We start from the raw sequence: 26,398 nt of genomic DNA, 5'->3' as shown, positions 1-26,398 counted from the left end.
TTACTGCTGTCTTGTAAATAAGAGGCCTATCTGCCCAGATATGGGAGATAATTGTTTGATCTTGAGGACTGCCCCCCCCACCCCTGCCCCTGCCCCTGCCTTCCTGTGAAGGATGGAGAACAGGGCTGCTTTTGTAAATGACCAGAGGCTTACCAGGCATGTGAGGATTTTCCCTACATTGTAACACTTAGAATTATCATTCATCCTTTACTGGTCCTTGGCATCGGACGGATGTGCTGAGTCACTCTAGGCCTATGGAAGTTGTCCTCCATAGGACTTCTGTTGTGGGATGTTGCAGTGTGAAAAACTTCCTTGACATCAATCCAGTGACTGACCTGGAACCAGAACTTAGCTCCAGGTGGGAAAGCATGACTGGCCCTAGTGCCCCTGACCTAACAGCTAGACCCTGTTTTCTGTCAGCAGTTTCCAATATTAGACCTGTCTTCTGAATGAATGAATTCTCTGGGTTTTCCAGTATTTTCTTGCCTGGGTGTGCAATGGAGCAGCCATAAGGCATGAGTCTTGCCTTGAATGTTTACTACTGAGAGCTTTGTAGAAACCTCTTAAATTCTTGATTCTTCAGACAAAGGAGTCTTGGGGTAACAAAGAATTGCACCTAGCAGGGGCTGACATCAGAGGCTGTTCTTCCCCCTGGCAAACTTACCTGTCCTTACTCCAATGTCTACCTATCCTGAGTGTTCTTTTCTTCAGGAAAAGTGCATTATGGAGGTCCAGGCAGCAGTTTGGCAATTCACAGCTGTGAATGAAGGCTCTAGGGATGTGGGGGTGCATCCCTGAAATCCCAACATCTGAGGGGTGAAGGAGTGTCATGCCTTGAAAGCAAGGTGTGGAGGCATGCTGAGTGCCAGGTGGGGGTTTCAGGGCAAGGGGAGAAGCAAGGGACAGGAAGGTCTGTGCAGAGGCCTGGTGGTGGGGGCTGCTCAAAACTAGGCATATCTGGATTTCTATCAGCAGTAGCTAGTTCTGTCACGTGGAGTTGGTGACTTTTAAGTGTGATTTCAAGAGTGTTGGTTCAGGATGAAAAATGCTATCCTGCATGGGTTTGCGGTGGACTCAACTTGGGCCGTTGTACCCACATGGGTCTTCCTCTCTGAGGTGGCCTGGCCAGTGGTGTCTGAGAATCCTTCCAAATACTGCTTCAGTGCTGGAGATGGCTGCAGGATGATGCCATTGACAGGACTTTATATGGAAACCTATAGATGACAACATTCACAGAAGTTCTGTTTTGATAGTTGTAGTCTTTTAACACTAATCTGTCAGCCCTGATTCTCAGGGCTTTTTGGCTGAGTTACCCTCATTTTGCAATACTTAATTTCTAGTCCCAGATGAATTTCTCCAAAGCTTTAGTTCATCTTTGTGGGACTGGAGACTGGTGCAAGTTTCCTTAGCATAATTGTTACACTGAGAGATCCTCAGTATTCTAGCAATGTAGGTGGTGTGCACAACAAGAATGAAAGATAAATATTGTCTTTGAACTTCTGTAGCTAATAAATCCCAGTTCTGAAAGACCAGAAATAACTGGGTTGTTAGTTGCTCAGTCTTTTATGCATCTTAGTTAGCCTCCAAGTTGGGTGGGGGGATAGGGCAAGAGTTACTGAAGACAGTGTGCAACCCATGAACTTAATCTTGTATCACAGATATGATACTTGTGAGAAGGTTCTAAACCTTTAATGGCCTCTTTCTTGTCTAAGATTTCTGCACTTGAGCTAAAATGATCTCAATGTTAGTCTGAAGGCATCAAGAAGTAGCCCTTTTTTCCAATTCTCCTGGATTGAATCTGTAGTTGGACTGGGTCATGCTGCCTCTCATTGGCCTTTTGTTGCTACAGCTTGCCCCCTCTAGAACTCTGAGGACCTATCCAGTTGAATTAGCTCCAGTGCTAGCCCTTGTTGTGCTTTTTTTGATAAATGCATGACTTCTCCCCATCACTCCTTATGTCCAGGCCTGTTCATTGACCAAGTCTGTGCTGTTGGCTGACCAACAGTTGGTTGCTGGATCGGGTTTTCTCCCAGGATTCATGTTCCAGACCTCTGTGGCAGATGGAGTTGTAGCTCTTGAACATCTGAGGGTTTGGTGGGGACCACATGCCTAGGGGAAATCTTGTTCTGAAGGCATGCAGTGGGTGAGATTGGTACTGAGACTGGAGGAAAACTAGGACTACTACAGGGTGAGTTAGACACTAGAATGGTAATCAGTATTTCATAGAAGCAGGCAGAGGACAAAACTAAGTACATATCTAGGGTCAGTAGAGTGGACTGCTCTTACTAACGTACAGCTCTTGTGCACACACTTCTCAAAATGTGCTTTATTAGAGCAGCTTAAACTGCCATGACATTGCCTGGTCACCAGGCAAGTTTCATTGCATAGTCTCCTGTGGGGGAATGTCACCTTAATGTCAAGAATCTGACAACTTCTGGCTTCCCACAAGAGTCAAGCCTTTACTACTTGGGTCAGGTGCCAAATCTTGAGGATACGTCCATCCCTATGCTAACTGTGCCTTCTGTTACCGCACTGGGAGTCTGATGTTTCCGTGATTGGCATTGTTGCTATTCTGTGCTCTTGGAGGTGTGTAAAAAAAAAAAAAAAAAAAAAAAAAAAAAAAAAAAAAAAAATTCATTTATATCCTAGTGGACTTGAGCCTGAATTTAGCTTCTCCTGCAACACCAAAGTTCATTGCATATTTTCTTAGATCTCTCAGCTTCAGTTGTAGATCCTCTGTCACTGGGATTTAATGATGTAAAATGTTAACTAGCCTTGGTTGATACCCATTCCAAGCTGTCTCCAGGTAGTTCTAGGCACTAGAGACTTTGATAGCACCCTTTTCTGAAAGATTCATTGATGGAAGTACCTAGAAAGTGAACCTGATAATCCACTGCCTTCCCTACAGAACCTGGGGCCAGAAGGGAGACCTGTCCCCTCAACCTGGGCATTCATCCTTCATCTCTGACCTCAGAAAGGTGGAGATAGGAGAATTTTGTGCCTGGATGTAAGTTCCTGAGGGTTCAAGCCACATCCAGATTTCCATGTTTAACATAGAAGGGGATGAAGAGAGCTGTCATCACTCCCCTGGCACTGGTAGGCAGTTTATGATGTGTTTTTCTAGTGTCCCAAGTCGTCTTGAGGAAATCTCTGCCCCCTCCCTTGATGCTTTAATTTCATACATGTCGCCTCAGTTTTTGAGGACTAGAAGTTTTGTGAACTGAAATGAGGGTTTGACTACCTTTACCAAAGCCTGAGCTTGCAGGAGGGAGATGTTTAATTCTTTACTCCAAGGAATGCCCAAGATCATGTTGTCCATATGACACAACCCTTGTAGGATATTAGGGAGGTAACAGGCTGTGGGGAAGGAGTGTAGATAGTGTGCACAAGGGCATGAGAGCATTTTGGGGGGAAACTGTACAGTTTGAATCTTATGCAAGAAGAATAGGTATTAGATGAGAGACTATACTATCCACCTAGCTTTTTTTTTTTTTTTTTGCATCTTAAAAGGATAATCTTAAAAACATGCTGTTCTAACCTTTGACCAAGATCTGAAGAATACAGCACAACTTCTAGATATCTTTCATTTGGTCACATGTACACTAGAGATAGCCAAGCTATAACAAGTGCATTAGCTAGCTTGTGCATACAACTAGCAGCTGTTGCATTCAATGAGGACTCTTTAATCTGTGTCTTTAGAGGTTTTCCTATCTTTTGGAACATTGAGGGGCAATAAGGGTCAAAAGACATCACTATTCTTAGTCCTATTTTCTCCAGTTTCCAAGTTCTAGTAATCAGAAGAATCTGGTTCTGGTCACTTAGTGTGGCTGGGGATGGTGAGAAGGTCTTAAGTGATTGGATCCCTTGTTATGTTCTTTTGTCCCAAATGTGAAGGCCCCTCTTTGCAGAAAGGGAAGAAGGCATCTAGCTAATTCAAGAGTCTGGTCTGCTGCCGTCCTCTGGGTGAAGTTACCCAAAGGTAACTTTGGAAGCCAGTTGTCCCTGGAAGCTCTCAAGGAAGAGCACACAACTGTGGCTATAGCTCCTACTCCTCTGCCCCACTAATTCTCTAACAAGAGAGCACTGGAAGGAACCACCTGTGTGAACTTCCATTTGTAAGCACATGGTCTACAACTAGAATCAATGGAACAGGTAGATATCAGCCCAAACCCTTCAAAGGAGTGAGCAAGATGAATTCTCAGTGTACAAAGACTCCCTTTTTTTTCTTCCCTTACCACTCTCCCCTCCTCTGCAATTATAGACTTCTAGGCCTGTGGCCACGTTCTTGGGAGAATCTAGATAGTTGAGCTACAAGTTTTGGAGGGAAGCTGCTGTATTTTCACCTGGTCTTTATGGGATGCATAGATTGAAGTCTAGAGGACTCTGAGATCATTTTACATCATAGTCACACTGAACCTGGACCCTAGAGAGTGAGAATTGAGCCTGAAAACCCTGTGTGCTTCTCTCTGCCAACCCACACGAAGGCCAAGGACTCTGGGAGCCGTCCAGGTACTGAGCCACCTCTGGAGATGAGCAGATACTTGTAGGCCATGATGCCTCTAGCATTAACTGCATATTTCTGCAGCTTCTAACAGGGCTGGTGATTACTAACCACCCCCTTCAAATGTGTAGCCAACAAAGTCCCAGGTTATAAAGTTTAGGTCTATGCTGGAAGTCTATGAAGAGTTCTTCTGTCAGGTGGTTGGGACTTAGAACTGGGACCATTTTTTAGCCAAGCATCTTAATGTAAGCTATGTGTATATGTACTTGAGCATTTTCATTTAACTCGACTGTTTGCCATAAATACTGACATGTGTCCAAAAGGATGTGGGGGAGATGGCAGATTCCAAGCTCTGTACCCACGTTGGGAGGGACCACAGAGTTGATGCTTAGTAGCATGCATTATAGCATGAAGCACACCAATCCTCCTTTTTGGTGGCTTCAAGGTTGGTTATTTCTAGTATTGGCCATAAGAAAGATTTCTCAAAAGCATCCTCCTTCAGAGACCTACATAGTTCATATTTGCAGGAAGTCTGGCTGGGAAGGGATCTCTCCTACCCATTGGCCATACATCAAATTTTACCCATCCAAATGGGTCTGTTTTGCCTTTAGAAAGAAGAGACCCTTATCACCCCAGTAACATAAATCTTCCCCTGTTTTTCACCAACTTCAGGGAGGATGGGAAACACTTTTATAATCCTAATGGAGATTGTGTAACTTCTTTAAGAATTCTATATCCAGATTTCCTGAATATGAAGGCGAGTACAGCATTGCACAGTAAAGGAGACTCCAAGTTCCTCTATTCTGTTGTTTTACTCTGGGTGGATTCTATTGCTAAGGTCACTTCATGATCCAAAATGACTGCTGACTTTCTAGCCAGGAAGGAAGATGGAATAAAGGGGCATACCTCTTGCTACCTCTACCCCTGGCCTTGATGGCCATACCACTCATCACAGCAGGTGAAAGGACAGGTGGTATTCTCAGAGATGGTGCCATTAGCCAAGCATTTTCTTTTAAATTGTCCCTAAACACTAGTTTCAATTGTTTCTAACCACCAATTCTGATCTTCCTCAGGAATTCCCATTCTTGTACTTAAGTGAGAATTGGAGCAGGTGCTGACCAAGGGAGAACCTGTAGAGTGGGGCAACCATGCTACCTTGGAGGTGGCTGTACCAAAGATATTTACTTGTACAGAGCTAAGAATGGGCAACTATTTTGAAACATAGCTGTATAACTTTGTCCTTCTTCAAATAATACTGAGACATGGGACTCTGGAAAGAGCCAAAGTCTGTTTTCTGCCCCCCCCCCCCCCCGATTTATGGCACAAATCAGTGTTTTCGCATGAGGAAAGGAAGCTAATGCCTGCAGTTCACCCAGTAAACAGTCCTGAGTGCATACATAGTGCCCCTGGAAACAGTCATTACTTAATTGTATATTCCCTGGCCCCAGGTGGGAATTACATTAGTCAGAAAGTACATTAGGACCATGGTCATCCACCAGGCCTCCCAGCAGCTGGCAAGCTCTAAGGTCCTAGTCTGGACATTGGAATCTAGTTCTTGTTCATCTACCCCATGACACGACTGAGAATGCAGGTGGGGATGGCATCTGGAAGGGTCTTTTTCATGGGGGGTTGAGTGGCAGGGACCATCCCTTGCTGTCTTGTGGTCAGAGCTTTCTGGCAGGGGATGGCAGACTTGGTAGTCCATTAAATTCCTGGTGGTCACAGATCTGGGTATATTTCTTGTGGAGGAGGTTCCCAGAAGCTGTCCTGAAAGGTGAAGTTTATGGCTGCCACTCCCCCTGTACCTCCCAGGGTCTGAGGTGATCCCCTACAAGGTGCCTGGGTTTTTTTTTTTTTCTCTCCTTGTGCTATCACAGAATCAGTGTATCCTTTCTAGCAGCTCCAACTTGACATTCTTTGCCAGTCATGCCCTACTCTATCCACAGCTTTTTGTCTAGAACAGCCATTGCAAGAAGAACAAAACATTTTATAAGACTTAACCAGCATTAAGTCAACCCCATAGACTTGCTGTTTTGGTAGGCTGACAACCAGAGGTGGTGCCAAGTATTCTCCCTTGGAGGTCTGAGCCCCTGGTCACCGTGTCTTTTTCAGGTTGAGATTGCTCACTGCCTTTTCTCACAGTTGGGAAAGGAGTACCAACTAGTGTCCAAGTGGGCCACTGATATGCCAAACCTATTCCTTCTATCCCCACCTGTGTCTCACTAGCCCTATGTTCTCAGGCTGATCAGTCAACTATCTGTGACAAGAGGACTCTCCTTTCCTGGTGGTATGGATATGAAGAACTCCATGACCCCTGGAAGGAGTATTCCTGGGGGCTCTGTAGAGTTAAAGCTCCTGGTCCCTAAAAGTGCATAGAAGGAAGGCACACATTCTTCAAGTGGGTCATTGGGAATGATGGCAAGTGGGGCTACTTTTGCTTTTGCCCCTTGGTTCTAAGTATTCTTATTGGTGACAAAGTGCCATAAAAAGTACTTGAATTAAAATGTGTGCTTCATCCTGGAGGACGTCATCCTGTCCTTAAAGCATTGTCAGAGGTGGCCTGCCAAGGGCACATATGAAGTATTCAAATTTTGAGCCAGCAGCTGGCCAATGTGTTTTTCCTGTTAAAACCAAACAGATAGTCAGCTGGTGAGTTGTTTTGCCATCATAAGGTATATGTTATGTTGGGATGTTAAGCACTGATCAATACTGCTAGCAAGTCAGATATTCAGAGGTGGTAGAAGCAGCTGAATCAACTTTGCCCAGTGGAATCCCTCACTGCTGTGCCCACGAACAGCGACTATCTCTGCATCCATGGCTATTGTGTTCTTGGCCACCATGGTACTTGCTAGTGTGATGAACATCAACTGGCAAAATCAGTTGAACATCTTCATCTGTGCCTACTCCCATATGTCTATCTATCTATCCTCTACCCAGACAGCCTTCTCTCCAGTCTTCCAACTTTTCCTTTCATGTTCTTGCTTAGCTGGCTAGGCCATTTGCTACTACCCATGAGTCATAAATACACCCAGACCCAGCTTTGGTCACATCTCTTTCCACATAAAATAGAATTTCTAGCAATGTACCTGCCTATTGGAATGACTTTTCCTTATCCTGGTCTTTCAAGGCCACTCCTGAGTGAGGCTCTGGAACAGCAGGCCTCCTTGACAGCTTATACCCACATACTGAGATGACCCATTTGTAAATCCAGCCTTTTCTCCTTCGTTAAGCTATTTGTAGTGGATCTCACATTTGGGCAAAGGAGTGAACTGTGGGAGGGGTGTCTAGTGCAATAGTAGAGACATGGGGGTCTGTGATACCTGCTCAGATATAACCAGGTATAAGATTGCTTGTGTCCTGGCCCTTCTTGTGTTCAGTTCCATATATACTACTTCCAAAACATGACAGACTGTGGCTGGGATCATCCAGCCTTAGGCCATAGGTCTGACAGAACCCGGCTAACGATAAACTGTGGCTGTGTGGTTGGACCTTTCCTCTCTATCAAGGCCCAGTAACAGTAGGAGTTCTTTAACAAAAGAATTCTCTGAAGATGGCATGTTTCAGAACCCCAGAAACCTGTTGTTTTCTCATTGGAGCATTTCATAGTGTCTATGTACCATTTTTCCCCCCCATCACTTCTAACCTTAGTACTATAGTTTGCTCAGTTGTATGACCTAAGTTTCAAATGATCCCACAAGGGTACTGTAGCTAAAATTGCCTGAGTAAATATTCCACGTTGGGCTGAAGTGACCTGGCTTTTATATACTCACTGATAGGTCACTGCATGTGGGACATCCCTAGAGGGACTGGCTGTGGGCAAGATCGTGCTCTGTAACAAAGGTAATTCAGACCTGAAAGGGCTGACAGCACTCTAAGCAGCAATGGGCATCACATTCTTCCTTGAGGAATCTAGGTGATGCCTTTCTGAGCACTACCATTGATCATCAGGACTTACTGTATTACACCCTACATCCTTCAGGGGAACCCCTCTTACTGTTCTCCTGCCAACCCTATTTCTGTTCCTACAATTGGCTTTTAAAACAATCTACCAACACAACTGCAAGTAATGATAGACACAGGTGCTTGGCTGTGAATGTTTGCCAACTTTCTTCTGGCCAAATTGTTCTGAAGGGAAGACCTCTGATTTGGGGACTTTTCTGGGAGTATAAGGATAAGGATTTCCTTCTATGAACTTCAGGTTGAACAGACAACCATTTCTGAATCTTATATTGTTTTTAACAAAGGCATATATACGATATCTGGAGCTTCAGTACAGAGAATGTGTTGAATCCTTGGATCATGGGTAACGGGATAAAATCCCTGCACTTGAGGCAATATCTCCGAAAACAGTAGGTCTCAGTCTACCCTCAACAGTCCAAGAGGCCACTGCTCAGAAAATGACCTGCTGTAGCTGCCAGATGATTATATCGATGGCTGGGAGATTTTGGAAGCTTTTTTCCCACTACATGTCTTTTTTTTCTCCATTATCACTCGATTGTCAAACAGTGCCCATTACTATTTTTCTCTCCAGAAGCTAGTCTTCTTAAAGAGTGACCCTTGAAATCGTGTATACTGCTGATGGTGCCCTGCCCTGCTAAGCCACTTAAGTCTGATCACACTTGACGTGCATTTAGATCTTCTGATGGTGGTTTTATATCCTCCTTGAGCCTTTACCAGTTTCTTCTCCTTCACCATTTCTCTGGGTCTGCTCATGCTCCTTGTAGAGGCTCACAGTGAAGTAGCATGAGAAACTGCTTTCCAGCCTTTGGTATTTTAAAAATGACTAACCTCAGGCACTCTTTCCTCCAGTTTCTTTAGAGGCATGTTTTTGTGTAGTTTCACTTGTTCTATATTGGTTTTGAAGCAAATAGGGACATGGACCTAGGTAGCTGCTGTTGTCTTTGACTAGTTTCCCTTCTCCCCTTTAAAAGTCTTCTAATACATGTGTGAAATAGTATTAATTTTTTTTAAATGTTTATTTTTGAGAGACAGCGTGTGAGCAGGGGAGGGGCAGAGAGAAGGGGAGACACAGAATCTGAAGCAGGCTCCAGGCTTTGAGCTGTCAGCACAGAGCCTGACACAGGGCTCAAACTCAGAAGCCATGAGATCATGACCTGAGCTGAAGTTGGATGCTTAACTGAGCCACCCAGGTACCCCTGAAATAAGATTTTTAAAAAATCCTAATCTGGAGTATGAAGAAATGTTCTCAGATCAGAAACACTAGGCAAGCCATCTGACCTATCTTAACAGGTCTTAATGACTTCTACTGGCAAATTCTGGTAACCTCATTTACCCTAAAATGAGGCCACTTCCCAGCCTTCATGGGCCCCTGAGAATTTGCTTCAGCCAACCTTGCTTTCGTTTGCCTGGGAGCCATGGGTTGGTCATGTTTGTTTCCTCAAGGGTTTCTGCTCTTGCTATGGTACTAGACTGTCGTGAAACATTGCCTCTTTATATCTATACTTCCTTTAGAGGAATGACTGTCTCAAAATTTCAAGATCCAAGATTCATTCCATCTTTAAGTCATAGCTTCTTTAAAAGTTCTTAGGATTTGTGAAAGTATATACTGAGGTCTTTTGACTGCAATATGGTACAGAGTCCATCGTGGTTGGGATGTGACATGCCAGATTCTGTTCACAAGGACTTCCAGCCTCTAGACCTGTCTTAAGGCCACAAGTGGCACCAAATGATGGGACTCCCAAATGAGTTAAATGGCATCCAAGACTTGGGTCTGTTGAGGGCTGGGTTGATGCTGATGTTAACTCTCCCTCTTCATTTCCATATGGTTCATAAAAGTTGCTTCACTCTCAAACAGCTTGGGCCTCCTACATCTTCAGTGTCCCATAAGGGTCTTCAGCTCTGATCAATCCCTGGTTTTAAACCAAGTACATCCAAGTCTGTTGGATGTACAGGGAATATTAATGACAAGTATTTGGAAACAATGTTTTCTCTGCATGACCTATGTTAACATCACTCAAAAGAAGATGGGATAGAGCAGGAAGAGGAACTTTGAGAGTTAGTGATGTCTGAGAGTGGCCTAGGAAAGAACCCCTTCTTAGTGTTCATGCTGGACATGTCAGTGGATGGCTTTTTTATCTCAGATTGAGCCATTACCAGTTAGGTTGTCTGGAAGTCATTACCCAGGGAAGTCCTTGTCATGATAATATATCCCTTTTTCTTCAGGGCACGGGGAATGAACAGCATTGTTGAGCAAAGGTCCTGCTCTTCAGTCACCAGGAGATGATGATCAAGGCATTTGCCTAGGTCCCACACCTCTAACTTTTCTGGAGGCAATTTCCTATCCTCTTTTACCTCTTACCTGAGCAAGCAGGTAGGTTTTTTTGAGATGATTTTATCTGGGAGACTTCTTGCTGAGGGTCCCTTTGGAATAAAGATCCTCTTACTAAGGTGACAACATCAGTTCCATCCAGAAATTCCATAATTCAATTAAACCCTCATGGTGACTATACCACTCTATAGTACAAGAAGTCACTCCTGGTCTTCCAGATCTTTTTGATTCTTAAATACCCAGTGGTCTCAAGGTATCCTTGAGATCCGGACTCCCCAGTGACAAAAGTCATCTTTCCAAAGTAAATCCAAATTACATAAAAACATTTGTTCCGAGTAATCAGGGCTCACGACTTTGAACTAGATCACTTTGACCGAGAATGGAGAAAGTTAGATCTTTCAGTTTATGTCCTGTCAATTCCTTGTAAAGTTTTCTTTTGTAACCAAAAATGTAGGTGAGCTTCCAAACCATGGTAGAGTCTGTAGCTGTGTGAACCTTCCCATTTCCCCTTGGTGGCCAATCCATGGGTTCTGTGCAGCTAACCCTATTTGTGGGGGTCCTTGGCATGCCTCTAGTTATTTCTTCTTAGAAATATAAGGGTTGGTCAGTTTGATTTATGAGCACAATGCCAAGAGTGTTTTTACTCCTATTTCCTCTAAAATCCTGCAAGACCCTGGCCTTTTTGACCAAGTTAACCTGGGAACACTAATCACATGTTACTGCTATTAAGAAATGCCATTTAAAAATGTTAATATACAGTGAAATGATTTTAGGAGAATTCCGTGATTCATCACTTGCATACAATACCCAGAGCTCATCACAAGTGCCCTCAATACCCATAACCCATTTACCCATTTAGTCCATCCCCTATCCACCTCCCTTCATCAACCCTTAGTTTGTTCTGTCATTAGGATTCTCTTGTGGTTTTCCTTCTCTCCCATGTTCATCTGTTGTTTAAATTCCATGTATGAGTGAAATCATAGGATACTTGTATTTCTTGGACTTACTCTCCTTAGTATAATGCCCTCCAGTTCCATCCACACTTTTGCAAATGGCAAAATTTCATTCTTTTTTGATCAGAGTAATATCCCATATACATATATACACACACCACATCTTTATCCTTCATCGGTTGATGGGCATTTAGGCTGTCTCCATAGTTTAGCTATTGTTGATAATGCTGCTATAAACATTGGAGTGCATGTACTTTTAATCTGTATTTTTGTATCCTTTGGGTAAATATCTAATAGTGCAATTGCTGGATTGTAAGGTACTTCTATTTTGAGTTTTGAGGAACCTTCACATTGTTTTCCAGAGTGGCTGCACCTGTTTGTGTTTCCACCAAAGTGCAAGATCATTCCCTTTTGTCTACATCAACACCTGTTTTCTGTGTTAATCTTATCCATGATGACAGGTGTGAGGTGGTATCTTGTGGTTTTGATTTGTATTTCCCTGATGAGTGGTGTTGAACATCTTTTCATGTATCTGTCAGCCATCTGGATGTCTTTGGAAAAATGTTTATTCATGTCTTCTGCCTGTTTCTTAACTGGGTGGTTTTTTGGGTGTTGAGGTTGATAGGTTCTGCAGAGATTTGGGATACAAATCCTTTATCTGGTATGTCATTTACAAACATCTTCCATTTTGTAGGCTGCCTTTTAGTTGTGATTGCTTCCTTTGCTGTGCTGAAGCTTTTTATCGATGAGGTCCCAATAGTTCATTTGCTTTTTGTTGCCCTTGCCTACAGTGAGGTGTCTAGTAAGACATTGCTGCGGCTAAGGTCAAAGAGGTTGCTGCCTGTGTTCTCTAGATTTTGATGGTTTCCTGTCTCACGTTTAGGTCTTTCATCCATTTTGAATTTTTGTGTATGGTGTAAGAAAGTAGTCCAGTTTCATGTTACTGTCCAGTTTCCCCAACACCTTTGGTGAAGATTCTTTTTTTTCCATTGGATATTCTTTCTTTGTCCAAAATGTGTTGTGGGTCCATTTTCAGGTTCTCTATTCTCTTCCATTGATCTGTGTGACTGTTTTTGTCTAGTATCATAGTGTCTTGATGACTACAGATTTGTAGTATAGCCTGAAACCTGGAATCATGCTTCATTTTGTTTTTCCTTTTCAAGATTGCTTTGGCTATCCAGGATGTTTTGTGGTTTCCTACAAACTTTAGGATTGTTCTAGCTCTAAAAAACACTAATGGTATTTAGATAGGGATTGCATTAAAGGTGTAGATTGCTTTGGGTAGTATAGACATCTTAATGATGTTTGTCCAACCCTTGAGCATGGAAGGTATTTTTCCATTTGCATCAATTTCTTTCATAAGCATTCTATAGTTTTCACCACACAGATCTTTTCTCTTAGGTTTATTCCTAGGTATTTTCTGTGGGGTTTTTTGTTGTTGCAATTGTAAATGGGATCGATCCCTTGATTTCTTTCTGTTGCTTCATTATTAGTGTATAGAAATGCAACAGATTTCTGTACACTGATTTTTATATCCTTTCCTGAATTCAAGTATCAGTTCCAGCAATTTTGGGTGGAGTCTTTCAGGTTTTCTACATAGAATATCATGTCTGCAAAGACAGTTTGATTTCTTGCTGATTTGTGTGCCCTTTATTTCTTTGTGTTTTCGGATTCCTGAGGCTAAGACTTCCAGTGTTATGCCAAATAGTAATGGTGAGAGTGGGCATCGTTGTCTTGCTCCTGACCATAGGGGAAAAGTTTTCAGTTTTCCCCATTGAAGATCTTAGCTGTGGGTCTTTTGTATATGGCCTTTAAGATGTTGAGGTATGTTTCATCTATCCATACTTTGTTGAGGGTTTTTATCAAGAACAGATGCTGTATTGTCAAATGCTTTTTCTGATCTATTGAGAGGATCATCTGGTTTTTATCCTTTCTTTGATTGATTAACATGGTGTATCATGTTGACTTGTAAATATTGAACCAGCCCTGAAGCCCAGGAATAAATCCCACTTGATTGTGAATAATGCCTTTAATGTACTGTTGAAATCGATTTGCTAGTATGAGAATAGCTGCAACCTGTTAATGTAGCTTAAATACACTAAAGCAAGGCCATGAAAATGCCTAGGTGAGTTTTCAGGGATATTCATCAGGAATATTGGCCTGTTATTCTCTATAGTGGGGTCTTTCTCTGATTTGGAATCAAGGTAATGCTGCCTTCATAGAAGGAGTTTGGAAGTTTTCCTTAAATAGATGCCATTATGAAATAGGCATGTACCTCTATGGGTGTCCCAAAGTGAGATAAGCTGTGGCTATAGATGAGTATACCTAATAGTTGCACTCCATGGCTCAAGATGGAATATGTGCAGGAGAGAAGCCTCTAGTTGGCAATGGCTTACCTTGTCTACCTTCAGGAACTCTGGGACCCCAGCTGTCTAGTTTTGGATGGGAGCTACATAAGGCTTTGGGGGGGGGGTGCAGATAAGGCCTTTAAAGGGCCTGCCTGCTCCTGCTGTCACCAGAAAGAGGTTCTGTGAGCATTGGTGGAACTGGAAAGGAACCTTCAGCCCTCTGTTTTCCTGATGACTAGCATTTCACTCCCCTTTCTAGAAAAGTCCTGTGAAAGAGGGGTGACATGAAGAATACCACATAGATGTAATTATCTAATGAGGTTATTGGTTTCAGAAGTATCTGAAATAACTGAATACCTCCCAATTTCTGATTCTAAAGTTTCTAGAAAGCTCTCTGCAGGTAACTCTGAATTCCTTTGTTACCTACCTAAAGTTGCTTGGGCATCCCTTGAGTCTCCATTGGTCAGTGAATTCCAGATTAGATACAGTGCCTTGCCCAGAATTGCCTCCTGGACATGTGTTTAGGTTGACTTTAGGTTTTTAAAAGGCCTTACAAACACTTATGGTGGGTGACTGTATATATCTTGTTGAAATTCATGCAAGTTAAGCCAAATGCTATATTGCTACATTGGGTCTTGTAGCCAAATAGTAGAAAATGTGGAAAATCTTAGTTCAACTGAAGGGACAATTCTAGAGACCTCAGTAAAGAAAAGGCAAACTGTAGAGCAGTTATAAGGGACTATAGTTAGTAGAAGTTTAGATGTAATAAATACTCCTATAATGGGACATCTCAAAGATGGAGTAGACAGCAGTTATAACTTCATCAGATTTTTTCACCTCACAATTACTAACATGAAACTTTGTAAGCAGGAATCTCTACTATCAGATTCAAATATTCCCACTGATGGGGCTTATCTCCCTACTTCCTCTATGATTTGGATCACAAGTAAACTTGGAATTGCTGTTTAGTTGGTAAAACACTACAAATTTTGCTTATGGCCTTTAAGACATCAGTAGGAGGAGGAGACACTAAACAGTGCTGAGAAGCGGGGGTAAGTGCGATAGAACCAAAGTGTGTTCTTGAAGTCAACTCCAGAAAGTGGTTCTTGGAGGAAGCAGTGGTCAGTCACATGAAGTATTTGTGATAGGTGAGATAATAGGGAATAGAAGTAACTGATTTTAGTACTGAACAGTTTAGGGTTAAAGGAAGAAACTTGACTCATGGCGCTTAGGAAAAGAGGTGTAATTGGTTTCAAAGAAAATAATGAAAACTAGGCATGGTGCCCTAGAGTCTCTTGGAGTATTATAAAGGTGAGCAGAGAAACAGGTGGCATCTAGAGGGGATTTAAACTTGAGGAGGTGGGGCCACAATACTGTTCTGGTCATCACTCCTGCGTGGGGTCAGTTAGTAGGTGACCCTGCCTGAGAATGTGCTTCTAGAGTAACACAGGCTGGAGTCCCCTCAACGTTTCAGATCTACTCTCCCTGGAAGTGGCAAGGATACCCCCATACTCAGCTGGGCAATACTACAAAATTTCTACTAAGTCATTCACTTAGTGGGAGTACAGTTGGGATAAGAGCTTTTGTGGTTCTAGACCTCAGGGTCCTACCCCTGTCAACTCTCACAGAGGTGAGTAATGAGAAAAAGAATCTGCATGGGTAAAATCTACTTTTCTCAGATACTTATGTGCTTCAGAAAACATGGCCCATACAAATAATAGCATGACTCTATTCTGGTCACCTTTTATTTTTCCTCTGCTAAAAGCTCTTCCATTTGGTCCACAGCTTGAGAAAAGGCTCCAGGGTAGTTAAAAAGCTGCATAGTGGTTGGGGTGCCTGAATGCCTCAGAGGATTAAGCATATGACTCTTAATTTTGGCTCAGGTCATGATCTCCTGGTTCGTGAGATCGAGCCCTGCTTCCGGGCTCACAGACCATGCTTGGGATTCTCTTTCTCTCCCTCTCTCCCCCCTCCCCCACATGCTCATTAGTGTTGGCGCTCGTGCTCTCTCTCTCAAAATAAACTTTAAAAAAGCTACCTAGTGGTGACAGGGAGGGGTTAGACAGCAGCCCTTACACTAGGGGGGATGCTACAGAAGCCCCTCAAAGGCCACTGGGCTTGGAATGCTCCTAGTCATGCTTGAGAAGAAGCTTTTTAAAGAGAAACCCAGGATTGCACATCTTTGAGTTTCACCTCCTTAACTATGAAGTAACTCCATTAGGGGGTCTGCACGGGTAGAACCCATGCATACAGATCCAAAGTGACCTTATTCTGGTTCTTCTCCAGGATCATGGCAGCTTTCATAGTGTCCAGGATTTAACCCTGCTTATCTTGGGATGGCTTCTGCAAGTCTAGGCAAAGGGTGTGACCACTGCATTGCTTTTGTATTTTCAAGAGACATTCAGCACACTTGTACTTTTCCTTGACCAATTCATGAGGGAAATGGCTCACACCCTCTAAGCCCTGTCCTCGTGGTTGGAACAGAAACCCAGAGTAGGTGTAGGAGGCCTGCAGGTGCAGATTGAGTAGGTAATTGCTGGTGACTTTCACCTCAGTGGACTAATTCTGACAATCATGGTTGACTGGTAATAAGGAGCAAAGCTCAAAACCATGTTGGCTGGTTGCAGAGGCCGAGGATGGCTGAGAAAATTGTCCTTGTTGCAACTAGAAAAGAGGTTGGAGGATGGCCAGAGGCTGGAAAAAGGGGTGTCTCCAGGTCTGTTCCTTCCAAACACTGTTGAAGCAAGAGGCAGGTCCATGGGGCTACTGGGCACACTCCAGTAACATTGTTAACTGAGTGTTCCTCCTTTAAAAATCAAGTTGCTTAGTAGAGCCACAGGCTGCAGCCCCCTGAATGTCTCCAGAGGGAGACCTGCATATAGACCTTGGGTGGAGACCTGAGCACAAAACTGTCCTTCATTCACAAATAACATGAAGTCTTGGTTGCCTACCTAAGCAGGTCTGGAATGCTCTACCATGGTGTTTTTTTTTTTTTTTTTTAATATTATCTTTGAGAGAGAGACCTACAACATGTTTGGGGGAGGGTCTGAGAGAGAGGGAGACACAGAATCCAAAGCAGGCTCCAGGCTCTGAGCTATCAGCTCAGAGCCTGATGCGGGTCTTGAACCCACAGACCACGAGATCGTGGACTGAGCCAAAGTCCGACACTTAACTGACTGAGCCACCCAGGTGCCCCATGGAATGCTCTACCATGGTGTTTACCACTGTTCAAGGACAAGGCTGGGGCAACAGAGCCAGAAGAGCCTCTTACTGAGGCTACTCTAGACCCTAGACATGAGTATACCATTAAGTCCTTAGAGTTGAGCACAGAGGAAGAGCTCCTGCCACTGAGGCCTATGTATGGCCTTTGTGGTAGGCATTGTGATGTTCTGATCAGATCCTAGCTGAACAGTTGAAGACATTTTGCCTCCTCTTCTGGAATGATAGTTGGCAGACCAGCATTGTATATAACCCTCCATTGTGCTTGCCTTGAGTGCCCTCCCCCTAGCTCTCCCCCTACCCCTGGGCACTGTGCCTGACCCATATCCAGCCCCAATCAGTGTGGAAGTAGGATAGCCTGGCCCTGCCATTGTAACTTGGGATGACCCTGAAAGGCCATCCTAGATTTAGCATGTCCTATGGCTGAGCCTTAACGAGGTTGCATTGCAGTTCAACTTCACCCTCTGCCGATCTGGCTTCCTTTCCCTCCCCAGGTAGTAATGCCCCAAGAGGATTCTCTAAGTTTCCTACATTTTTCTCCATCTTCCTAGGGAGCCTACCCTGTGACTGGTCTCATTCCTGTCTCCATGATCCCCTGTGAGTAAGCATGGGCTGGCTTGACAGACTGGCTAATATCCTCAATCTTGCTTGTTTCAGGTCTCTGCTTACAAAAATAGACTATGTCCTCTCTCTCCTTTGTGAAGTGGGCAAAACTGCCTGACCATCTGCCACTGGGAGGGCTTTCCATTTCCCACTCCCTTTCAAACCCTCCATTGAATGCAGCCATAACCCAGGTTTGCATGTTTTCCTCCTTGTTAATACCCCAAGAGGCAATAGGTGGTTTGAGAGAAGGCTGGCAAATGAATGGGGGAGGGAAAGGGTACTAGGAGAGTCTGAACTACCTGTTAATGGAATACACTGTGCCTTTTGGAGTTATTCATATTTGGTGTTTAATGTCATACTTGTTTTTATGATGTAACATTGTGGTGCTTGCCTAACTCTGAATTGAGACATCCATGTACTGAGTTTTATCTGATCTATCAAATCTTAGGGTCATGTGGTGTCCCATGGTCAAGATTTGGTTTCTAATGGAGTCACACAGCAATCCAGCAGTTATTCACAAGAACAAGGCATGGTCTTGCTTCGGTACCCTACTCATCTGTGGGTGTGTGTGTGTTTGTTTTGTTTAATCACTAGGACTGTACGAGGCTCTATATAACCTCTGTTAACCATGGAAAGTCCAGTATCTGAGTGCTGTGCTTATAAGGCCCAAGGCAGAGCAACTTAACACCTGCTACAGAGTGTACTCTTGCTCTGGGTTCTACTTATTTGACAGCTTGTAGATAACCTGGTAAATGAGTCTGAGTGGTACTCATAAGTTTGTTTCCAAAGCCTGAAGAAGTGGACCAGGAATTGGATCACCTACTTCTTGGTGCGTGGTAGAAGGTCTTAGTAACTTGCCCTTCACCTTAGAGGGAGTGTTCTGATCTGCTCAATTGATGTGTCAACCCTGGACTTCCAGGAGGTGATTATCTCCAGCCTCTGGTACTGATACGTATTGCTAAGTCCTCTAAGGTGCTTGCTTCTTGCTGTTTATTTCCTACAAATGCCATTAATACCATATAGCAGTGTGGTGGCAGGTGGGGCACCAAGACAAGATCCTTGTGGACTTCTTGCCATGGAGGACAGTTGGCATAACCACGAACTTAGTGAAGGTGTGCTTCACCACTCCAACTAAAGGCAACTGCAACAAGAGTGTTGCTGAAACTAGTCTTGCAAGTCTGACTTTATCTTCTATCTTACTGTTGGGATTATACCATGTGAATGAGGATTGTGTTGCTCAAGAGTCAACTTCTTGGTGTTTCTCACTTGGACTTTTCCTGTGTGTTTTATTTCCTAAGGTTTGGCCATGTGAATGTTCCCTCCCTCAGTAGCAGGACTAATATAGTGTTTTGGTACAAATACCAATTGTGTGAAGTCCTACCCAACATTAGGTCATCTGTAGGTGTCCTCTGTTGTTGTGCTAAAACTTAAATTTGTTATGGTAGGTCTTGTTCTAAGTGCATAATGCTGCCTTAACTCTAGGCGTGATGTTGTACAAAAGATCTCTAGAACTTATTCCTCTTGTATAACTGAAACTTGACAGTGGCTAAACAGCTCCATGGTCTTTGCCAGTAGTTTCCCGGTACCTCCTGGTAAAATGGGATCTGAGGGGATCTGGGCAAAAGCCCCTCATTGTCCATTACAAACTAGAGTTTGTTGCCAAATTCATTGATACTTCAGAAAGAGCAGGCATCTTTGGAGTGGGAGGTCCTGTTACCCCTACTTCTGAATAGATAATATCTGTCTGGGGCTCACAGACTTTCTGAAGTGAAGTCATGCATGTATGTGGGCTTCTGAATGGTGTTCTGCTTGAGAATCTGAATGCTGGTGTCCAATCACTTCCAGAGGTCCTTGACACACTATAGAAACTGAGAAATGATTTTTCTGCATCTCAAAATAATGGAATGTTTCTTCCAAGAAGCCAGTAGAGAAGCTAGGTCTGTGCTTCCTAGTGATTCCTAGTACTCAGTGCTAGATTCCTAGTGCTTTAGTTTCAAAAGGATTGCATGGCACTGTAGTAGTCCTGCCACCATTTATTTATTAATATAACTTATTGTCAAATTGGCTAACATATAGTGTGTACAGTGTGCTCTTGGTTTTTGGAGTAGATTCCCGTGGCTTATTGCTTACATACAACACCCAGTGCTCATCTCAGCAAGTGCCCTCCTCAATGCCCATCACCCATTTTCCTCTCTCCGTCACCCTCCCATCAGCCCTCAGTTCTCTGTATTTAAGAGTATCTTATGGTTTGCCTCCCTCCCTCTCTGTAACTATTCTTTTCCCCTTCCTCCATGGTCTTCTGTTAAGTTTCTCAAGGTCCACATATGAATTGAGAACATGATGTCTTTGACTTCATTCAGCATAATACCTTCCAGTTCCATCCATCCATCCATGTTGCTGCAAATGGCATGATTTCATTCTTTCTCCTTGTCAAGTAATATCCCGTTGCATATATAAACCACAACTTCTTTATCCACTCATCAGTTGGACACTTAGACTCTTTCCATGATTTGGCTATTGTTGAAAGTGCTGCTATAAACATTGGGGTACATGTTCTGCCACCTTTTAAAATGTTTACAGTATTCTTTATTTGAACTGATCTGGATATCATGTCAATTTTATAATGGGAACTTGTTTCCCAGGTGCCCTAGAAATTATGCTTTACTAAGACCTATATTTATATTCTGAAACCCTCCTTGTCCAAACCTGAGCTTTTATTACCTTAGCAGATGACCAGTGTCGTGGGGCAGCAGTAGCACCTCATCTGGGGAACTCTCAGGTGGATTGCTGTGGGTAAACGCTTGGTTTTGCAAGGATGAATGAATTCAGGGAGTCCAGCTTACAGGTGTGAGTCAGGACTTGAAGCTCTCAAACATTAAGAGATTCAGTAGGAGATAATCAGAGCTTTTGTTCTCTTCATGTGCTGGTGATGCTTTCAACAACAAGGATGTTGAGCAACTTGCAGAACTTAGCACAGGATTAAATTAGGAAGCAAATGGAAAATGAGGCAATCTCAGAGTACCATGACATGTTTCCTCTTTGAATTAACTTTAGACTTTACATGGAAAAAGTTTGTCTCATAACTTTTCTTTTGAGGTCCCAGGAAAATGAGTGGCTCCTTGTCTTCTGACTCTTCTGCTTGGTTAATGCTTTTACTCTGGGATCTAGAGCTTTCTCCAATCTGTCCAAACAGCCCCTGGGAATGCAGGTCTACAGAAAAAGCTGCTTGCATGGTTTGACATTGTGCTCTGACCTACATGCCTTTGGCCTCCTTTGAGCTCTAAATGAACCACACAGAAGTTCATGAATGTAAATTATGGTCTCGATATTCAAGATGATCTAGAGGTCAAAGTAAACTTTGGAATGGTCAAAGAATGATTTCCCTTTGAGCCAGGAAAGCTACCTAGCACTGGAATCTCCTTAAACACTGGCCACCCGGAACTTCAGCCTTAAGTCTTTAAGGCAGAGTAGATATCCATGATGTGTACCCAAGGACATTATGTGGGGAAAAATACCTGGTACATGTTGGGAGAACTCAAGTTCTAAACCATGATGCTGGTTAGAAGGGAAGGGGAGTATGAAAGTCCTCCCCCTTGCTTAACCACAGCCTTGGGCATGAGCCTTCATGGTTGGGGGATTCCTGGTAGCAATGACTGAGGTGGGGATGGGGGTGGCTACAGAAAAGCCTCAGCTCCACATCTATCCACCTGCTTTCATGAGGCATGATTTATCACAAAAATGGGACCTCCTGGGGGTATGCACATCCTCTTACTAGAGTGACTTTCAAAAGATCAAGGTTATAAACTTTGCTACAAAGTCCTAGCCTGGTCTCCTCACTAAAAGCTGAGCCTTGACCCCCAAAGGCTTCACAGGCAGTTCCCAGTGACAGGAATGGAGAGTCTGAGGAAATGGAAATGAGGAGAGGAGTCAACATGGGCATATACTGAGCTGGTTGCTGAGTGGGACTTGATTTCTTGGAACCTTCCAGAAGCCTCTAGAATGATTGTTTTCCTCTGAAGATCAATGGGAATAAGTGCCTTTCTTTCACTGGCTGATAGAGAATGCTAACATCCCCTGGATAGTTTTAGGTCATGCATGTCTGCCTGAAGAGCAGGCTCTTATCAGCATCCCACATTGCTCTGTGTAGGAAGCCCTGGATAGAAAGAATATGCTCAGCATAGGCTCAAGAGAAGGTGTCGGCATTGAGTCAAAGCAAGCAGAATGGCTCAGAGGTACAGGCAACCAGAGGAAGGGTGCAGCCCAGTGTTTGTATGAGAAACGGGCAGTCAGGCCCATGAGGTGCTGGTTTTTCTTATTTGCAGCTGGGAGCTATAGTAAAGACTTAGCATCTCAGTCTGGAGTAAATACTCTGACCCTGTCTGGGAGATTGTGATAGTCTGTGTCCTGTAGGCCTCCTAGCAGATGGACCTACAGAAATTTGTGTTTGGTACCATGAGGAGCTCAAGTGTCTGACTATAAGACCTTGGAGGTTGGGGAATGGCTACTGCTGGCCACTGTGTGAGAGGAGTAGCCAGAATGGGTAACCTTATCCCTATCACTCAGGTCTGGATGAGTCCCTAAAGTCCCATTAAAACCTCTCGGGCTATCTTACAGCCTGGATGGCTGGTGACGCTTAGACCATAGGTTCCTCTGTGTTTAAAATTTGAACCAGTTTCTGTCCAGATGATCAGCTCAGAATATGTATTCTTTATGTAACTTTTTGGACTTGAGGATAAGATGGTCAGAGGATCTTGAGGATAAGGTTTGAACAGTATCAAACCAATACTTACCTGGATATAGAGTAGATGAACCAGAGACCACTTGAGGTGCACTCTAGTGTTCTTATCTACTTGGAGAAACCCCCTCCCCACAGAATAAAGTATGTTATTACGTAGTAAAAACCTGCCCAAAGGACTCAATCCTTGACTAGAAATGTATTTTAAAGTGAGTGATCCAAAAAATTCAGAGGGAGACCTGTTTTTTTGGGTGAAATTTCCAGCTTTTGCCTTCAAGAGAAGCCATTGAAAGTTGCTTTTGACCCAGCACAGAAGCTCAGAATTGGGGTATATCTTGGATGCCATGTGCATCAGAACCAGATAGCTAATCAGGGACCTAACCATGTTATCATTCTTATCCAACTTCACTGTGGGAGATCTCCTTCTCTGGAAGCATGCAGAGGGAGGGGGAAGGTGCTGGCCAGTTGGACTTCAGTTGAGATTAGAGTGGCTTTTGATCAATGGACTCAAATTTCTTTCTTTGAAGGGGTGTCTGGGTGGCTCAGTCAGTTAAGCATCTTTGGCTCAGGTCGTGATCTTGTTCACGGGTTCAAGCCCCATGTCGGGCTCTGTGGTGACAGCTTGGAGCCGGCTTTGGATTCTGTGTCTCCCTCTCTCTGCCCCCTCCCCTGGTTGTGCTTCATCTCTCAAAAATATTTTAAAATTTAAAATCAATCTTACTTTGAGTTGTAGGCATTTAATAACTTTATCCCCAGATGTTCAGGGTTGCCCATATACTTGTGTTGTTACAAAAATGCTCTGGTGAGATTATCTTAGTTTTAAAACAGACAGCTAATCATTTGGGTCATATCTTCTGAGTATAATTGTAGTGGCTTTTTTTTTTTTAACTAAAGTTTATAAAGGGGAGAGAAGTGATAACATTACCCTGTTAAAGCATAGAGTCTAGCAGTTAGGGCTGATGGCAATGTAATGCGTTCCTGGAATTCTACATGGGAAAATGTTTGGATTTCCTTGGCCCAGACTCTCCTGATGTAGGCTATCCACTGGTGAAATCAATGCAAATTGGCTCAAGTTCTCCTGACTAGTCAGAGTTAGTCAAGAGATGGTAGTAACTGATACATGTCAATATTTCTCCTCAAATTCTCCTAGAATTCCCCTGCTAGGGGACTACCATTCTTGAGTTGTAGGATATGAATGACTGGCTCTTATCAGTTAGACACCAAGAAAACCTCAAGGTGAGGCTCCTCAAGGACCAGAGTGCACTGTGAAAGGGCACAGGAATCTCCTGGGGACAACAGGGAAACACAATTACCAGAAGGAAGGTTTTCTCTTGAAGCCAAAGATCAGCTCTGCATTTCTCCATCTTTCAGCAGACATTTGGAGAGGGACCTACCTACTGCCTCCCAGAATTGTCTTCATTCTACTCTGGAGTGTCTCTATTCTGTCCTGTCTTTCCCAAAGGGTAAAAACTAACTTCACAACCAAATGTTGAATTGTGTGGTATTGAGAACACCAGAGGGCTCATGTGCTAGGCTGTTGTCCAGGGTATGTTTGTATTGGGTGCCTGCCCAGCTTTCTTTAAACTAGTCCTTCCTGGGAGAAACCAGTACTTAAGCATGAACCACAGCTCCATGCAGCAGCAGTGCCAGATGACAAGATGCTCTCATAGACCGCTTTTGAGTCAGTTAGCAAATGCTGCCAAGATCTGTTTGACAACAATGACTCCTTTTCCTCATAGGCCGATGAGTTGGAAGGGACAGCTCTGTTCATGTGCGCTCCTGAGATCCAGATTATGTACTTGGTCGATTTCCAACCAGGAGAAGTGCACTGTTGGGTTTGTCCTGTTATTTCTTCAGCATGCTCTGTGGGAATGAACTGTCCACTAACATGAAGCAGCCAGAGTGAGCAAGGAGGAACTTGATGGCTCGATACCACAAGAGGAACTCTATCCAAAAGAACTTTTCAGTTATGAGTCTTTCCTAGAAATGCCCTCAGTCCTGGTCAGTGGGATGCTCTTTTTCCAATTTGCCAGACAGGGTAGAGTGAACTGAAATCCAATCTTCTATTTTAACCCAGGGATAGATGTCTTAGTACTTAAAGCAAGAGTAAATATGCTTATGTGGCTCCCTCTTACTGAAGAATAAGGAAAAGGGCATGCAAAGGAAGCACTGTTTTCCACATTACCTCATCTACCATGACTTGCTTGTCCCCCGAGGGAATAACTATGCCTCCTTTCTTGCAGAAAAGGTCAACAAAGCAAGCCCAGCCTGAGTTCATCTTCATTCCTCATTTTGTCTGGCATGTCTTGCTGCGAAGGAATAAATTAGATTTGAGGAAGACTTTCAGTTCAAGGACTGCATTATTCCATGCTCTGTGTCTAACCAAGGAGCCATTATAGGTAATATGCAAGGTCTTGTTTTGTGCCACAACTGGTCTAGTCAAGGAAAGTAGGATGAGAGAAGGGATTGTCACCTCTGTTATCTCCATTTTTATTTATCTAGAAGTGTCTTAGCTCTACTTCTCAAGGACATTTTAATTAAAGAACTATTGCTTGAAAGTCTTTGAATGCTTTGAATATGTAGTTCTTCCACTTCCTGGTGTCCCTGGTTTCTGATGAGAAATTGGTTCAAGCTTCTTAAGTATCCTTTGTATGTCATGGGTTAGTGTTTAGCTTTCAGGATTTGGTCTTTCAACAGACTGATGTATAGCTCTGGGTCCCTTTACATTTATTCTACTTGAAGTTCATTGAATAGTTTGGATGTGTCGATAAATGGGGAAGTTTATAACCATTTCTTCAAATATTCTTCCCTTTTCTATCCTCTCCTTGGACTAGCATTATGTATATGCTAGTATGTTTGGTTGTCCCACAGGTATCTGAGGCTTTGCTCACTTTTTCTCATCCTTAGACTATAATCTCAACACCTATCTTTGTTTGATTCTATCAGTTCATATCTGCTATTGAGCCTCTTAGGTGAATTTATTGAACTTTTCAACTCAAAAATTTCCATATGGTTCTTTAAAAAAACAAAACAAAACAAAAAACTTCTGTAGAGGGCACCTGGGTGGCTTAGTTGGCTAAACATTTGCCTTTGGCTCAGGTCATGATCTCATGGTTCATGGGTTCGACCCCCATGTCAGGCTCTGTGCTGACAGCTTAGAGCCTGGATCCTGCTTTGGATTCTGTCTCCCTCTCTCACTGCCCCTTTCCCCACTCCTGCACACTTGCTTTTGTGTGCGCTCGCTTTCTCTCTCTCATTCAAAAATAAACCTTAAACTACAAAAAAAAAACAAAAAAACACCCTATTGATCGACCTGATGACATGCAGTTCTCATACTCTACAAATGATTTCCTTTGCTTTGAAAATATTTAAAATAGCCAGTTTAATATAGTAAGGATAACATCTGGGCCTTCTCAGGGACAGTGTCTACTGACTAAATTTTTTCCTGTATGGGCCTGATTCTTTGTATGCTTTAACTTTGTTAACCTGGATATTTTAAATGATCAGCAAATCTAGAGATTATTGGTAACTCTGGGAAATTAGACTCATCTACCCCCAGTGTTCAGTGACGTTTCTTATTTGAGGTCTTTATTATGTTCAGACCCTGAACTTTCTGCTCAGTTACCTTAATCACCTAAAGATTGGACAACTAATTCCTCAAATGCTTTGGACCAAGAAGTCTTTCAGTTGTGGATGAGGAGCTCTGTGTGTGTTGGGGTACAGCTTTAAGTATGTGGCAGTTATAACTCT

Source organism: Lynx canadensis, chromosome B1 (assembly GCF_007474595.2).
Source record: "Lynx canadensis isolate LIC74 chromosome B1, mLynCan4.pri.v2, whole genome shotgun sequence".
NCBI classification, from domain to species: domain Eukaryota; kingdom Metazoa; phylum Chordata; class Mammalia; order Carnivora; family Felidae; genus Lynx; species Lynx canadensis.
Note: the sequence above shows the minus strand (reverse complement) of the source record.